This window comes from Xenopus laevis, chromosome 4S, assembly GCF_017654675.1.
Source record: "Xenopus laevis strain J_2021 chromosome 4S, Xenopus_laevis_v10.1, whole genome shotgun sequence".
NCBI lineage: Eukaryota > Metazoa > Chordata > Amphibia > Anura > Pipidae > Xenopus > Xenopus laevis.
Genome location: NC_054378.1, coordinates 23,329,804 through 23,348,410, shown reverse-complemented (window position 1 = coordinate 23,348,410; position 18,607 = coordinate 23,329,804). Strand labels below are relative to the sequence as shown.

The 18,607-nt window shown below is 46.4% G+C and overlaps 1 long non-coding RNA gene across 3 annotated transcripts in view; it reads left to right on the top strand.

The window, feature by feature from the left end:
- The window catches only part of LOC121393198, an 80,203-nt gene that overhangs the window by 2,586 nt on the left and 59,010 nt on the right, over positions 1-18,607 (top strand). For all 3 annotated transcript variants that reach the window (XR_005960834.1, XR_005960833.1, XR_005960835.1), the window contains 4 exons: positions 1,537-1,640; positions 1,962-2,002; positions 2,315-2,343; positions 4,436-4,540. This is a non-coding gene — a long non-coding RNA (uncharacterized LOC121393198). The remainder of the gene's footprint in view (positions 1-1,536; positions 1,641-1,961; positions 2,003-2,314; positions 2,344-4,435; positions 4,541-18,607) is intronic.

Here is an 18,607-nt window from a genome sequence, read left to right as displayed (position 1 = left end):
GAGTGTTTATAAATGGGGTGAGTATCAGTGTGGTGAATAAGTATCAGTGGGGTGAGTGAGTATTAGTTGGGTGAGTGTGTATCAGTGGACAAGTAAGCATCAGTGGGCGAGTGTGTATCAGTGGTGGAGTATGTATCAGTGGAGAGAGTGTTTATCAGTGGTGCAAGTGTGTATCAGTGGGGCGTGTGTATGTCTCAGTGGGACAAGTGTGTATCAGTGGGAAAAGTGTATCAGTGGGGTGAGTGAGTATCAGTGGGGCTAGTGGGTATCAGTGGGGCGAGTGTATCAGTGGGATGAGTATCAGTGGGTGGGTGTGTATCAGTGGGGTGAGTATGTATTAGTGGGGTGAGTGAGTATCATTAGGGTTAGTGTGTATCAGTGGGGCGAGTATCAGTGGGATGATTGTGTATCAGTGGGATGATTGTGTATCAGTGGGATGAGTGTGTATCAGTGGGGCGAGTGTGTATCAGTGGGGCGAGTGTGTATCAGTGGGGCGAGTGTGTATCAGTGGGGCGAGTGAGTATCAGTGGGGCGAGTGAGTATCAGTGGGGTGAGTGTGTATCAGTTGGGTGTGTGTATCTGTGGGGCGAGTATGTATTAGTGGGGCGAGTGAGTATCATTAGGGTTAGTGTGTATCAGTGGGGCGAGTGAATATCAGTGGGGTGAGTATCAGAGGGGTGAGTGTGTATCAGTGGGGCGAGTGTGTATCAGTGGGGCGAGTGTGTATCAGTGGGGCGAGTGTGTATCAGTGGGGTGATTGTGTATCAGTGGGATGAGTGAGTATCAGTGGGTTGAGTGAGTATCAGTGGGGTGAGTGTGTATCAGTGGGGTGAGTATCAGTGGGGTGAGTGAATATCTGTGGGGCGAATGAGTATCAGTGGGGTGAGTGAGTATCAGTGGGGCGAGTGAGTATCAGAGGGGTGAGTGTGTATCAGTGGGGCGAGTGTGTATCAGTGGGGCGAGTGTGTATCAGTGGGGTGAGTGTGTATCAGTGGGGCGAGTGTGTATCAGTGGGATGAGTGTGTATCAGTGGGGCGAGTGTGTATCAGTGGGGCGAGTGTGTATCAGTGGGGCGAGTGTGTATCAGTGGGGTGAGTGTGTAGCAGTGGGGTGAGTGAGTATCAGTGGTGCGAGAGTGTATCAGTGGTGCGAGAGTGTATCAGTGTGGCGAGAGTGTATCTGTGTGGTGAGTGTGTATCAGTGGGGCGTGTGTATGTCTCAGTGGGACAAGTGTGTATCAGTGGGACGGGTGTGTATCAGTGGGGGAGTGAGTATCAGTGGGGGAGTGAGTATCAGTGGGGCGAGTGAGTATCAGTAGGGCAAGTGTGTATGAGTGGGATTAGTGTGTATCAGTGGGGTTAGTGTGTATCAGTGGGGTTAGTGTGTATCAGTGGGGTTAGTGAGTATCAGTGGGGTTAGTGAGTATCAGTGGGGCGAGTGTGTATCAGTGGGGCGAGTGTGTATCGACAGGTTATTGGGTTAACCTCGAGCCACCAGCACAAATCTGATGCCTTTCTTTTTCTTTCCCCTGTGCAGTGTGTGACGGCTCTCAGTGCCCTGATATTACAGTAGATGTGACTTTGGGATGTCGGCCGTGGAGATTTGGACCCCTGACACCTGTTGCCCTTACAGAACCTGTGGTAAATGGACGACCCCAAGTCTGAAATGAACCCACAGAGGAAATCTCTCCCCCCATATAATACCCAGGGGCTTGTAGGGACCTCAGAATTGGCCAGTGAGCCGCACCATGTCACAGTTGGTCCCACTCTGATTAGTTGCACCCTGATGCTTCAGTCTTGTTTGAGGGGGCTATCAGGGGACTGGCTGGTTACTTAACCCTTTAGTCTGCAGGTTGCTTTTAACCAGTAGCCCAGTTCTGCAGTTACTCCTACTGGGGGGTCCCCTATACGTTTATATCTGTTATATCTTATCTATATATATTATCTCTATATCTTCCACAGAATGTTCCTGTAATAAACTCCCGGTACCAGACTGCAAACTGGTAAGTGACCATTACACTGGGGGACATTCATATGGTATGGGGGGGGGGCTAAATACCCCAGGGCAATAAATAATAATAATCCCACCTGCAAGGGAAAACCCACCAAACCTACCAAGGCCCAATCCGATACAGACCTCACAAGGGGGAGCACTTGTTCCTTCACTGTGTGTGTGTATCAATGTGTGTGGGAACTTTATGGATAATGGGTTTCTGGATAAGGAATCTCATACCCAAATGATTTTTTATCATGTTAGTTGAGCAAAATAAAACTTACTTACACTACATTTATTGTTTAAATTTTGTTTCCTTCAGTCTTGGAATTACACAATCACAGCACACAGGTAGGAGCCATTTTGTGGACACCGTTATTATTCTCAAGAGAAAGGCTTCAGTATAGAAGCCGAAACGTCGAAATAAATATTTTCTTTTGTACACCTTTGATAAGACCTGGTAGTGCGGCTTTTTGTACAGCAAATTGGTATATATATATATATATATATATATATATATATATATATTTATTATTTTTCTTTTTTTTGAATATAGCTGGGGGTTATGTAATAGAACTGTACTTTATATACAGTACATATAAATAAGAATGGAACTGTACTGTATATACACAGGGGGAGCAGTAGAACAGTACTGTATATAGATTGGGGTACAGTAGAACAGTACTGTATAAAGACTGGGATACAGTAATAAAGTACTGTATATACACAGAGGGAGCAGTAGAACAGTACTGTATATAGACTGGGGTAGAGTTAAACAGTACTGTATATACACAGAGGGAGCAGTAGAACAGTACTGTATATAGATTGGGGTACAGTAGAACAGTACTGTATAAAGACTGGGATACAGTAATAAAGTACTGTATATACACAGAGGGAGCAGTAGAACAGTACTGTATATAGACTGGGGTAGAGTTAAACAGTACTGTATATACACAGAGGGAGCAGTAAAGCAGTACTGTATATAGACTGGGATAGAGTTAAACAATACTGTATATACACAGGGGGAACAGTAGAACAGTACTGTATATAGATTGGGGTACAGTAGAACAGTACTGTATAAAGACTGGGATACAGTAATAAAGTACTGTATATACACAGAGGGAGCAGTAGAACAGTACTGTATATAGACTGGGGTAGAGTTAAACAGTACTGTATATACACAGAGGGAGCAGTAAAACAGTACTGTATATAGACTGGGGTAGAGTTAAACAGTACTGTATATACACAGGGGGAGCAGTAGAACAGTACTGTATATAGATTGGGGTACTGTATAAAGACTGGGATACAGTAATAAAGTACTGTATATACACAGAGGGAGAAGTAGAACAGTACTGTATATAGATTGAGGTACAGTAATAAAGTACTGTATATACACAGAGGGAGCAGTAGAACAGTACTGTATATAGACTGGGGTACAGTAATAAAGTACTATATATAAACAGAGGGAGCAGTAGAACAGTGTTGTATGTAGACTGCGATACAGTAATACAGTACTGTATATACACAACAGGAGCAGTAGAACAGTGCTGTATATAGACTGGAGGTGCAATAGAACAGTACTGTATATAGACTGGGGTACAGTAAAACAGTACTGTATATATACACAAAGGAAGCAGTTAAACAGTACTTTATATAGACTGGGGGTGGAATAGAACAGTACTGTATATACATCAGGGGAGAAGTAGAACACTGCTGTATATAGATTGGGGGTGCAGGAAAACAGTACTATTTATAGCTGGGGCAGCAGTAAACCAGTACTGTATATAGACTGGGGGTTCTTACCCACCCAGCACATGCCATGGCTCATTTCCCTATCCCCCCCTGCCACTCCTCTCACTGCACCACCCTAGTGGATCTCGTTACCAAATACCATTGGATCAACGTTACGTCCCTAATGTGTGCGGCAAAGTGCCAAACTGTAAGGGAAAGCGCCAGTTTCTATGCACAACTACCAGCAATGTATTGGGTATTTTCATGGGTCAGACTGGGTCTTAGGGTACCAGGAATTCTCAGGGAACCCAGGGCAGCTAGCCACCCCATCTCCCCTGTGCTGTCCTTTCTAACAATTGGTTGATGCACAACTCCTGCCCAATCAGAAAGTGCTGTGCAAAGTCCCCATCAAATGAACATTGTAGGGCCCTTTCTAAACATTGCCTTGTTGGGGGTTACAGGGGTAATGCTGGGACCTTGTGCAGCCCCTACTTTACTGTCAATGATGTTTCTGAGCACAGGGTCCCAAATGGCCATTGATTTGAATTTTGCACAGTGAAGTCAACAAGTTAGGTTGTATCAAGAGGCACCTGCATGCATTGCCCTTGTGCTGGATTTACAATGCAACGACCCTGGAGCAGAGAGAGAAATGCCCCTATAAAGGAAAAAGGGCAAGTAGATAATTAGATGTGTATATTTTGTTATGTTGCAGAACCAAGTATATGAACCCCCAAGAGACCTGGCCACGTGCTGTGGGAACTGCTGCAATGTTTCCTGCCTCCAGACCTTACTGAATGGGACGCTGCTCAGTCACAGGGTTGGTACAAATTGAACACTTACCTGCACAGATAACATGACTTTGTGGATATTGACTGACTGTATTTGTAGCCCTTAGCCCCTCTAGGAACCGCCCCTGGTTAAGTGAATCCAAGTGGCACAATACACTTTGATAAGCTGTGGGGAGACTGTACCCCATTACCCAGGGGGGTTCCTCTCTTACCATGGGAAAAAGAGCAGCTCAGGAGCAGAAAGTATAGAGAATCAGAGGTCAAAGTCTTGGTACTGAGGGGTGAAGTGGGGGGTGAAGGGCACAGGTCTCTGTGTATGATGAGCACAAACGGCTGGCACTCTGACTCCAGATGCACTTTACCTCAAAGGGAAAGCAAACCCATCAATGACAACAGATTCCCCCCGCGGCTCACCCTTCTTTTTGTAAAACAGTATATTTTCCCAAATACATGTGACTTTTGTAAAGTTGTTTTGTTATATGTAGTGGGAACTGCCAGTGCAGAAATGTCTCAATATAATAACAATGAGAATTACAAAAATTCAGACATCTTTCATTAGGAAATATCATGGCCCCTGACTGTGGACCCAGCACTTACCTCTTCTTAACTTCTTCCTTTCACTCCCGTGACATGCTTCTCAGTCCTATTTCCCTGCGTCCTACTTACCTGAATGCTACTCCAGTGAGATCCCTTTCAGTCATACTTCCCTGAGTGCATCTTCAGTGCAATCCCTCACAGTCCTACTCCCTTGATGCTGCTCCCATGAGATCCCTTTCAGTCCTACTTCCCTGAGTGCTACTTTTATGAGCTCCCTCTCAGTCCTACTTCCCTGAGTGCTACTTTTATGAGCTCCCTCTCAGTCCTACTTCCCTGAGTGCTACTCCCGTGATATCCCTTTCAGTCCTTTTTCCCTGAGTGCTACTCCCATGAGATCCCATTCAGTCCTACTTCTCTGAGTGCTACTCCCGTGTTAGCCCTTTCAGTCCTTCTTCCCTGAGTGCTACTCCTATGAGATCCCATTCAGTCCTACTTCCGTGAGTGCTACTCCCGTGAGATCCCTTTAAGTCCTACTTCCCTGAGTGCTATTCCAGTGAGGTTGCTCTCAGTCTTACTTCCCTGAGTGCTAATCCTGTGAGAATCTTCTCTCATTTAAGCCAAGGTGTGAGTGTTTGGGTCCAGCATTTGGGAGCTGGAGTGATGACTTGGGCACTTATTCACCCTGTACAACACATGTATGTGAGGGGTGGGGTTGGCAAGGGTGTTGTCTGGCTGTAGTTGAACTAATACTTTTCCATGTCATTAGCACCCCCCCCCAAGGCAGGCTGTGTGTAGGAAAGGGGGGCAATATCTCCACATCTCCTGATTATGTTGTGGCAAATAGATTGCAAGCTCTTGTTGACTTGTTGGCATTGCCCATCTCTTGGCACTAATGTAATTTCCCATACTCTGTGACAATTGTTGTGCCCTTCTCAGCTGCACTAGTACCCGGTCCAGTTCCTGAGAAACATTAGCTCTGTCCATCTCAGCTCACTGATTATATCTGTTTGATTAACCTAATCCCACCAGGGACATATGTGGCCCCCAATGAATAATAACCCTTTCCAATTACTTCCAATAATGAGAAGGTCTCAGGAGGGGCTTAACGTTCTTTATTGTTCACAAAAACCAATTAAACTCTTATTCTGAAGGGATTCCCCAGGGTTTATAGTGAGATGGGGGATTAGGAAGGTAATGCCAGGGATTTGTTTGGGGCCCTGTCAGCTGAACTACATTTCCCAAAGATCCAATCCACGCTGATATCTCTTCCCAGGGTCATGTGTGCCATTCCACGTACTTTTGCCATAAAACCCCACCATTATTTTGTGGCTGCAGAGCAAAACCCCCACAAATAGTAACCACATTGCAACTGTATTTTTCCATCATTCCCAACAATGGACATATGAAGAAAAGCAAGGAAAACCTCTTGCTGTTCTTTTACCAGTTTGGATCCACAACAGATTGGCCCTTTGGGGTATCTTCCAGATCTGTTCACTGGCATAAAAGTCTGGGAACCTATCATCCGGCCCCACGGTTTGCAACTTGTCATTGTCGTATCTTACCCAACTGTATCCATCTTGCCCTACTGTCTCTATCTTGCCCTACTCTCTCCATCCTGCCGTACGGTTTCCAAGTTGTCCCACTGTCTCCATCTTACCCTACTGTCTTGATCTTGCCCTCCAGTCTCCATCTTGTCCTACTATCACCATCTTGTCCTACTGTCTCCATCATGCCCTACTGTCTCCATCTTGTCTTACTGTCTCCCTCTTATCCTATTGTCTCCTTCTTGCCTTACTGTCTCTCTCTTGCCCTACTGTTTCCATCTTGCCCTAATGTCTCTGTTTTGCCCTACTGTTTCCCTCTTGCCCTACTACCTCCATCTTCTCCTATTGTCTCATCTTACCCTACTGTCTCCATCTTCTCCTACTGTCTCCATACTGCCCTACTGTCTCCATCCTGTCCTATGGTTTCCAACTTGTCCCACTGTCTCCCTCTTGCCCTACTGTCTCCATCTTGCCCTACTTTCTCCATCTTGTACTATTGTTTCCAACTTTTCCTACTGTCTCAATCTTGCCCTCCAGTCTCCATCTTCTCCTCCTTTCGTCTCCATCTTGTCCTACTGTCTCCATATTGCCCTACTGTCTTCATCTTGCCCTCCAGTCTCCATCTTGTCTATTATCACCATCTTGTCCTACTGTCTCCATCGTGCCCTACTGTCTCCATCTTGTCTTACTGTCTCTCTCTTGCCCTACTGTTTCAGGCTTGCCCTAATGTCTCTGTTTTGCCCTACTGTCTCCCTCTTGCCCTACTACCTCCATCTTCTCCTATTGTTTCATCTTAGCCTACTGTCTCCATCTTCTCCTACTGTCTCCGTCCTGCCCTATGGTTTCCAACTTGTCCCACTGTCTCCATCTTGCCCTACTGTCTCCATCTTGCCCTCCAGTCTCTTTCTCGTCCTACTGTCTCCATTTTGTCGTACTGTCTCCATCTTGCCCTCCAGTCTCCATCTTGTCCTCCAGTCTCCATCTTGTCCTACTGTCTCCATCTTGCCCTCCATTCTCCATCTTGCCCTCCAATTGCCATCTTGCCCTATTGTTTCCAACTTTTCCTACTGTCTCCATCTTGCCCTCCAGTCTCCATCTTGTTCTACAGTCTCCATCTGGCCCCAAAATACTGCTCAACTCTTCCCCATTACAGTTGAAGTGTGTGGGTCTCTAGTTGCACTGATGGCACCATCTTGCCCCACTGTCTGTTGCACCATGCTACAGCACAAGATGCCTTTTACGGGGGTGGAAGTGCAAGGCGGTAATGTGCCCTTGAGCAAACTACGTGTACTAGTGGACACCAGTGCTGCTCTAAGGCAAACAACATGGCAGCTCCAACTTGTGTGTCCCTTCTAGCAGTTTTGGGTTAATCACATTGTATGTGAACAGCACGTTCCCCAGGCCTGGCAGACACAAAGCTCAGTGTACCCGACTAATCCCTGCAGAACGGGGGTGAAGGCAGTTTGGCCTGCAGCTGTTAGAGACTGGAACACAAGCCCCCCCGCCCCTGGGCAGCTGCAGGAACAAATGGCAAAACAATGTGTGTGAGTGCATGGAGGGGGCACGTGGGCAGATCTGCTGCCATTGTTCCACAGCTTAAGGGCAAGGTGCCACTCACACACGCAGCGTGCCCCCCCCACTTAAAGCCCAATGTGGGACCCTTGTATTGCACCTAGAATCCAGGCTTCCAGGTGGGCTTTTCTCTTACCATTCCCTTCCTGTTTCCCCATAGAATGTATATCTCTGGGGAATAATGAGCCCCCTGAGAGTGGAAAGCCAATAGTTATAAGGGCCTCCCAATATAGTTTCATTTGTTCCCAAAATAACTGCACCCAACAAGGTTGGATAATTGGATTGGATACAACCATGTTGCTCAATCACATAGCAAGCTGCCCTGGCATTTTAACTAGGAACAGGGGTCCCCCCACACTGTCATTAAAAATGTCCTCCTGTGCATGTGGGGCCCCTTCATGGGTTAAATGGAAATCTTTGATGTGAAGCTGCCCAAAACTCGCCTACTGAGCCATTTACACTGCAGTTTGGTTGGCAGGTATACTGACTTTAGCAACCAGATAACTGAATGAGAAATAGAAAGGCGCTGAGCAGAATATTAAGCAATTAAATACAATGCTGCTTTATGCTTGTTAGGGTCACTGACCATAGCAATAAGGTAGCACTTTCTGTTTCACTTGGAAGAGACAACATGCAGATGTATTATGTATAGATATAAGGGATGTTGTTGTACTGAAAATCTCAGTCTTAATACGATGGGTCTCAAAATATAGCTTGAGGGTGACAGGTTGGGCTTTCCCAGTGGATTTACTCCCCTCCCAGATTGGTCCCAGCCTTCTTGCACTGGCAGGGGAGCCCCTTCTCCAGTTCCTGCCCGGTCATTGGCTACATCATACTGAATATTCCCTTTAGGCGTATTCCTACTTCCCCCTAATAATGAATGAAATGCCATTAATTATACTCACTGTCAATATAATTAGCATATTTGCAAATAATTAGCATAATGATCACATCAAGTGACACCAACCATCTCACGCCAGGTTTGCTGCAAGGAAACTTCCCTGTTGCTTGTGTCTGTTGCGCCAGCACCTTGTCCTGACTGACACAGGGGAGTGTATTTCCTGGTACTCGTGTGACTGTCTCTACTTCCTTTGCATAGGGGGAGTGTATTTCTTGCTACTCGTGTGACTGTCTCTACTTCCTTTGCATGGGGGAGTGTATTTCCTGGAACTTGCGTCACAGTCTCTACTTCCTTTGCATAGGGGGAGTGTATTTCTTGCTACTTGTGTGACTGTCTCTACTTCCTTTGAATAGGGAGAGTGTAAATTCTCCTACTCGTGTGACTGTCGCTACTTCCTTTGCATGGGGGAGTTTATTTCCTGCTACTTTTGTGACTGTCTCTGCTTCCTTTGCATGGGGGAGTGTGTTTTCTGGTACTCGTGTTACTGTCTCCACTTCCATTCAACGGGAGAGTGTATTTCCTGGTACTCATGTGACTGTCTCTACTTCCTTTTGCATGGGGAGTGAATTTCCTGGTACTCATGTGACTGTCTCTACTTCCTTTTGCATGGGGAGTGTATTTCCTGGTACTCGTGTGACTGTCTCAACTTGCTTTGCACAGGGAATATATTTCTTGCTAGTCATGTGACTGTCTCTACCTCCTTTGCACAGGGGAGTGAATTTCCTGATACTTGTGGAACTGCCTCTACTTCCTTTGCACGGAGGAGTGTATTTCCTGGTATTCGTGTGACTGTCTCTACTTCCTTTGCATGGGGGAGTGTATTTCCTGGTACTCATGTGACTGTCTCTATCTTTGCACGGGGGAGTGTATTTTCTGGTATTCATGTGACTGTGTCTAATTCCTGTGCACGGGGGAGTGTATTTCTTGCTATTCATGGAAATGTCTCTACTTCCTTTGCACGGGGGAGTGCATTTCCTGGTACTCGTGTGACTGTCTCTACTTTGCACGGGGGAAGTTCTGGACTGAGAATCAAAATAGGCCCTGGGATTTCAGGTACATAGAGGCACAATCAGCCCACACACAGGCCCAAACAACCCCCACCAGCTTACTAAATACTGACTTTGTCTGGCATTTGCCAGAACCCACAGATTGCCAATCCGGGCCTGCACGTGGGAATGTATTTACTGTTACTCATGGAACTGTCTCTACTTCCATTGCAAAGGGGAGTATATTTCCTGGTACTCATGTGACTGTCTCTACTTCCTGACTGTGACTGTGTCTAATTCCTGTGCACGGGGGAGTGTATTTCTTGCTATTCATGGAAATTTCTCTACTTCCTTTGCACGGGGGAGTGCATTTCCTGGTACTCGTGTGCCTGTCTCTACTTTGCACGGGGGAAGTTCTGGACTGAGAATCAAAATAGGCCCTGGGATTTCAGGTACATAGAGGCACAATCAGCCCACACAGAGGCCCAAACAACCCCCACCAGCTTACTAAATACTGACTTTCTCTGGCACTTTATAACAGCCCCTCTGGCATTTGCCAGAACCCACAGATTGCCAATCCGGGCCTGCACGTGGGAATGTATTTCCTGTTACTCATGGAACTGTCTCTACTTCCATTGCAAAGGGGAGTATATTTCCTGGTACTCATGTGACTGTCTCTACTTCCTTTGCACAGGGGAGTGTATTTCACTAATGTGACTGTCTCTACTTTGCACGGGGTTAGTTCTGGACTGAGAATCAAAATAGGCCCTGGGATTTCAGGTACATAGAGGCACAATCAGCCCACACAGAGGCCCAAACAACCCCCACCAGCTCACTAAATACTGATTTTCTCTGGCACCTTATAACAGCCCCTCTGGCATTTGCCAGAACCCACAGATCGCCAATCCGAGCCTGCACAGGGGAATGTATTTCCTGTTACTCATGGAACTGTCTCTACTTCCATTGCAAAGGGGAGTATATTTCCTGGTACTCGTGTGACTGTCTCTACTTCCTTTGCATGGGGGAGTGTATTTCCTGGTACTCGTGTCTCAACTGTCTTTGCTCAGGGGAGTGTATTTCCTGTACTAGTGTGAGTGTCTCTACAGGGGGGGTGTATTTCCTGCTACTCATGGAACTGTCTCTACTTCCTTTGCACAGGGAAGTATATTTCATGGTACTCATGTGACTGTCTCTACTTCCTTTGCATGGTTGAGTGTATTTCCTGGTACTCGTGTGACTGTCTCTACTTCCTTTGCACAGAGGAGTATATTTCCTGGCACTCGTGTGACTGTCTCTATTGCATGGGGGAGTGTGTTTCCTGGTACTCGTGTGACTGTCGCTACTTCATTTGCATGGGGGAGTGTATTTCCTGGTACTCGTGTGACTGTCTCTACTTCCTTTGCTCGGGGAGTGTATTTCCTGGTACTCGTGTGACTGTCTCTACTTCCTTTGCATGGGGGAATGTATTTCCTGGTACTCGTGTTACTGCCTCTACTTCCTTTCCATGGGGGAATGTTTTTCCTGGTACTCATGTGACTGTCTCTACCTTTGCATGAGGGAGTGTATTTTCTGGTACTCATGTGACTGTGTCTACTTCCTTTGCATGGGGGAGTGTATTTCTTGCTACTCATGGAACTGTCTCTACTTCATGTGAATCTCTCTGCTTCCTTTGCACGGGGGAGTATATTTCCTGGTACTCATGTGACTGTCTCTACTTCCTTTGCATGGGGAGTGTATTTCCTGGTACTCATGTGACTGTCTCTACTTCCTTTCCACAGGGGAGTGTATTTCCTGGTACTCATATGACTGTCTCTACTTCCTTTGCATGGGGGAGTGTATTTCCTGGTACTTGTGTGACTTTCTCTACTTCCTTTGCATGGGGGAGTATATTTCCTGGTACTCATGTGACTGTCTCTACTCCCTTTTCATGGGGAGTGTGATTCCTGGTACTCGTGTGACTGTCTCTACTTCCTTTGCATGGAAAAGTGTATTTCCTGCTACTCGTGTTACTGCCTCTACTTCCTTTCCATGGGGAAATGTATTTCCAGGTACTCATGTGACTGTCTCTTCCTTTGCATGGGGGAATGTATTCCTTGCTACTCATGGAACTATCTCTATTTCATGTGAATCTCTCCGCTTTCTTTGCACGGGGGAGTGTATTTTGCTGGTACTCATGTGACTGTCTCTTCCTTTGCATGGGGGAGTGTATTCCTTGCTACTCATTGAACTGTCTCTATTTCATGTGAATCTTTCTGCTTCCTTTGCACGGGGGAGTATATTTCCTGGTACTCGTGTGACTGTCTCTACTTCCTTTGCATGGGGGAATGTATTTCCTGGTACTCATATAACTGTCTCTACTTCCTTTGCATGGGGGAGTGTATTTCCTGGTACTCGTGTGACTCTTTCTGCTTCCTTTGCATGGGGGAGTATATTCCCTGGTACTCGTTTGACTTTCTCTACTTCCTTTGCACAGGGGAGTACATTTCCTGGTACTCTGTGACTGTCTCTACCTTTGCACGGGGGAGTGTATTTTGCTGGTACTCATGTGACTGTCTCTTCCTTTGCATGGGAGAGTATATTCCTTGCTACTCATGGTACTGTCTCTACTTTCATTGTGAATCTTTCTGCTTCCTTTGCACGGGGGAGTATATTTCCTGGTACTCGTGTGACTGTCTCTACTTTCATTGCACGGGGGAGTATATTTCCTGGTACTCATATGACTGTCTTTACTTCCTTTGCACGGTGGAGTGTATTTCCTGGTACTCATGTGACTCTCTCTGCTTCCTTTGCATGGGGGAGTATATTTCCTGGTACTCGTTTGACTGTCTCTACTTCCTTTGCACGGGGGAGTATATTTCCTGGTACTCGTTTGACTGTCTCTACTTCCTTTGCACAGGGGAGTATATTTCCTGGTAATCTGTGACTGTCTCTACTTCCTTTGCATGGGGGAGTGTGTTTCCTGGTACTCGTGTGACTGTCGCTACTTCATTTGCATGGGGGAGTGTATTTCCTGGTACTCGTGTGACTGTCTCTACTTCCTTTGCTCGGGGAGTGTATTTCCTGGTACTCGTGTGACTGTCTCTACTTCCTTTGCATGGGGGAATGTATTTCCTGGTACTCGTGTTACTGCCTCTACTTCCTTTCCATGGGGGAAAGTATTTTCTGGTACTCATGTGACTGTCTCTACCTTTGCACGGGGGAGTGTATTTTGTTGGTACTCATGGAACTATCTCTATTTCCTCTGCACGGGGGTGTGTGTTTCCTTGTACTTGTGTAACTTTCTCTCCTTCCTGAGCATGGTTGAGTGTATTTCCTGTTACTCGTGTGACTGTCTCTACTTCCTTAGCATGGGGGGAGTGTATTTCCTGGCACTCGTGTAACTGTTTCATCTTCCTATGCACGAGGGAGTGTATTTCCTGGTACTCGTGTGATTGTCTCTACTTCCTTTGCATAGGGGAGTGTATTTCCTGGTACCCATGTGACTGTCTCTGCTTTCTTTGCACAGGGGAGTGTATATCCTTGTACTAGTGTGACTGTCTTCACTTTCTTTGTATGGGGGAGTGTATTTCCTGCTACTAATGGAACTGTATTCACTTCCTTTGCATAGGGGAGTGTATTTCCTGGTACTCCTGTGACTGTCTCTACTTCCTTTGCACGAGGGAGTGTATTTCCTGCTACTCATGGAACTGTCTCTATTTCCTTTGCATTGGAGAATGTATTTCCTGTGACTGTCTCTACCACCCTGTGGTAGTTAACAGCAGCTCTTGCTTTCTGGCAGAGGTATAGACATAGGAAAAAGACACAGCCAGATGAGTTCCCCGTTATTTAAAGATGGATTTGCAGTTATAGCACTGCCACCTGAAGAGAGGAGAGGGAAAGAAAAGCAAGTTTGGCAGAGATAGAGGAAACAAAAGTCCATACCTCCCAACATTGTGGAAATCGAAAGAGGGACAAAAGATTTGCCACGCGTAGTGTGGCAGAATTTTTTTGTCCACGTCTGTTTTTGTGGCCACACCCCTAATTACCATGTTCATGTACAAGATTTGGCAGGTTATGAAAGTCTGAACACATTTCTATGGTTTTTCTTGTGTTATTACAGTCTTGCTAATGAAGGCGAATTGTCCTTTAAGCTGCAAATCAGTTTCCTCAAGGACCTGCTTATCTTACATTGTTACAATTGCTTCTTTGCTTATCTTAAATTGTTACAAAAGTATATAAGCATCTATTTTGGGCTCTTTGCCAAAGACAATTAAGTTAGAAACTTTGTATCTTTTTCTGGCTGTTCAGTGCAGGAGGTCAAAGAGAACCTCAAGACATTTCTGTAACAATCCGGAACTGTGGGTTGAGCCGTCAAAATCGGGACAGTCCTGCGCAAAACAGCACAGTTGGGAGGTATGATAAAACCAATGAGATGGTCAGTACATCATTATATGGGAAAGGCTTGTGTGAGAGAAAATAATGCGCTGAAAAGACAAAGCAGGTGTCACTAAGCAATGGCAGGGGCCCTTGTCCCATTGGATTGGAGGCTGGGGGGGGCATGGGCAGAGATTCCTATAGTGGGGGAGGGGCATGCTGGCACCACAGGGCTGGGGGTAACCCCTATTTGCTGGTTTGATTAATAGAATCTGTAGAAGGAGGAATGTGGCGCCCCCAGGTGAGAATTGAGTTGATAACAGACGGCAGGAATTAACTATAGGGGGTGCTGTGCAAGGGGCAGAGAGAACTTGAGCTTGACTTACACTCATACAAGAAAGGGGAGCAGTACAGAGGGGAAGATGACAGTATATAGGATATATGTGGCAGACTGGGGGGCACAAGGATGAGCCTCAGTGTTGGGAGAGGAATAAAGGGAATTACTGGCTAATCTGTTCTTCCATGAAACCAGATCCCCCTCCGTTTCCCAGAACAATTACAGGGGCTTATTCCATATCAGGTCATTATTTGCCCCAGTCCCCAATATCTTCCTGCTCAGAACTTCATCAGGGACCGTCTGCCTGTGTCACCAATCTGCCCCCACATATACAAGGTCAGGGCAAATTGGGGCCTGTGGGGCACATCCTTGGCTCCAGAACATAAAGAAGGACTCTTAGCTGCAATACACTCCAAGCCCCCCAAATCACAGCACCCCATTCTTTATACGGCACATGACAGGCTGTTTTGCATTGAAGCTGTGGGCTCAGAGACCCCTTATGTCTGTGCTTATATAGACATCACTGTAGGCTCCCCCTGTAATTCCAATAGAAAGTGCTGCCCTGGGGGCAATTAGTACATTACCAGTAGGGGGTGCCCGGGGGTGAGTGCTTGGGGCCTAGCAAGGTGCAGTATAATCACAGGAACTCTCAGACAAGTGCAAATGCAGTGTCCTGCTGGGGCCACATCTATAGCCCCCAATAGAATAACATTTGCTCAGTGGCCCCGTCCACCCAGAAGGGCCCAATTGTCACTGATTTTGAATTAAGGGCTCTCAGTTGCTAATGACCCTAATAATGAGCCCATCTGAGCTCATTGGGGCCCCGGTGGAGACGTGTCAAAACCAACAGGGAACAGATGAGTCCACACGGCCAGGGGAAGTGTCAGAGGAAATTCTTGTCACAGCCCTGCACTCCCTGTGTGTCCCAGCCCACAGAGCTTGTACTCTAGAACCCTTGTACCAAACAGGGGCCCCTTGTGAATTCTCATCTTACTTTGTCTGAATGTAGATATAGTGCACTGGATCTCTAAAGGGTTAAACTTTGGCTGCACTGTGACCCTGTCTCTATGGGGGCCCCTTGGTGGAAGAGGACTGAGCTTGCACATAGAGCTTGCACTCTAGAGCCCTTGCACCAAACAGGGGCCCCTTGTGACCTCTCATCTTGCTTTGTCTGCATGGAGACATAGTGCACTGGATCTCTAAAGGGATACACTTTGGCTGCACTGTGACCCTGTCTCTGTGGAGGCCCCTTGGTGCAAGACGATTTCAAAGCTCAGTATAAATAGGAGAAAGTGAGAGGAAAAGGGCAAAGAAACCATTTCCTGTGGATCTTGGGAAAAAGCAACAGTTTGTGGGATCCCCCTGTAACTCGATAACCTCCCCAGTGGAAAGAAATCTTGTTTATAGAAAAGATTCAATGCTGCCTCTCCTGGGAGTCAATTCCCTGTATCCACCACTCCCTCCACTTCCTGCTCCACAGTTGGGGTCCTTGTTTTATCACTTGTGCTTCTCTCAGGGAGAAATGGAAATGGGGCCAAATGTCTCATTAGTGTTTCCCCAACGCCCTCAACTTGGGGGGGGGTATTCATTTGCTCCTTTATTTGCCTCCAGTCCCATTGACTGACCCAGCTGAGTGTGTGTGTGGGATGCAGGGTAACACCAGGGCTCAAATGCATTTGACAAACAGTAGCTGCAAAGATCAAGGGCCTCACATGGGACACTGACACCGACTTCCTCTCCACTTGTGCCTGGGGGGATCTTAACTCGTTGGGGCCCGGGGGAGGCCAAAAGGGATCAATTTGTCTTTCATTAACAACCTCAGATTTACTTTCCCTTTAACTCCCTTTAGTCTGTGAGAAGTGATGTGTGGGGGAGAGATATTGACCTTTTTATTATTAATATCCCTTGAACTCCCAGGCCCCAGTGGAGTTAATCCTATTACCCATGCCATGACCAAATTTCTTGGTGCCACATGGGCCCCAAAATGACAGGGGCCTCTTGGGGCTCAAATTAGAAAATAGCAATACATTAGGGCTGTGCTGCCTGCACTTAAAGGGCAAGTCATCCCAGGGGAGAAATCTCCTGAGTACGGTTGACGGGAAGACGAGGTTTGTGAGTTCCACATTGCGGGCAGCAACATGATGGCATACGGTGCAATCTCCATAGTTAATGACCCCTCTATCCCCAGGGGGGCCTCTGTGAGGGGCTCTACCGGGACTTTGGTTTAATAGAAAGTGGATAAATGCCCCCCCTCCAGGAAAGGAGGGGTTAATGATGAAATATCTGCAAGCTATGCGGGGGGGGGGGGAGTAGATAATTATTGTGAAAGCACTGCCCCCTTTATTCTCCCCCTACCTTACAGGGGTATTGTACAGAGCAACCAGTCGTCCAAGCTCCCCTGTGATTGGCTGGCTATAACCACCAGTGTCACTCCCTATACAGTCAGGTTACTGCCCCACCTGAAGAAACAGTAATGCAAGTAACTATAGTAGCTATAGTGGCCTCAGAAATGGGACAGACTAGCCCCCAGCCATTGGCAGACTAATCAAATTAATCGAATCAGTGTAATTATCAGGTTATTGCCCAATCAGTCTGTGAAATAAAAATGAGCTGAAAAACAAAGGGGGCTGAGCCTCATCCATCGGCTGTCCCCCAAGGGGATTCCGAAATGAAAGATGGAGTGAGGCAGAGGGGAAAGGTCACACAAGGTGCAAAGGAAATGTAGAGACATGGGGAAAAATGTCAAGGGGAATAATCCCAAACAAACAATTAGGGAACATGTCTGCACGGGCAAGTACCCAACACCAGTTCCGTGTCTTTCAACTATGGCCTCTGATAATCTGGGGAACATCGTGTCAACCTGCCTTCTAGTTCTCCAAGGGTTCAAGCCCCTCACAGGTGCAGCCTCAGGTCAGGGCACCCCTTAGCTTATAACATGGGAATTGCCAGTGTATCAGCTGTAGTTCCTGGGGCATCCAGGGCAAATATCACCCTAACCCACCCTATATTCATAGGCAGACACCCCTTGGACCAGTCCCTGGATCACCTTTGTGCTAAGAGTTAATATCAGAGACCCTGTATATTTTGCCTTCCCCCCCCCCTGCCGCCTGCTATAATGACAAAACATCAGAGACAATGCACTCGTGGCTCTTCGATTTCCAAAGTCGCCCAAAGTTTACTCGTGAGGCAACTTCGGGTGACTTCGGAAATCGAATCGCAGACGTGCAAACTTTGACAGTATAAAGGCATCTCTGCAATATATTAAGTGGAAAATGCTTTTCACAGGGTTAAACACAGAACAAAAACATACATCAGCATATTCCCCTTGTAAGCAAGGAACGTCATTGCAAAACCTTTTTGGTTCAATAGAAGCGTTGGTGTTGAGGTGGGTAAGAAAAGACGTGCTTTTAAGGCTTTCAAGTTACCTGGGACAGCCGAATTATTTATAAAGTACAAGGAGGCCAATGAATCATGCAAAAAAAATCAGGCAAGCTAAAATCGATCTGGAAAAGGATTATGCAGCAAGCATTAAAAATAATTCAAAATAATTTTTTAAATATGTAAATAGTAAAAAAATGAAGCAGGAAGGGGTTGGACCCTTAATTTCAGAGGGGGGTCAGCTGGTTGACCTGAGATTCTGAACCCATATTTTTCATCTGTCTATACAAATGAGGAACCAGTTAATGAAAGTTTCTTTCTTAAAAGTCCCAATTCTAGTAATACAACTACTGATGCATGGTTCACATGGAAATTCAAAAGAGACTAGAACATGTTACGATAAACAAAGGTCCAGGGCCAGATGGTATTCATCCCAGGGTACTTAGCGAGCGTAGCTCTGCGATTGCCAAACCTCTTTACTTAATTTT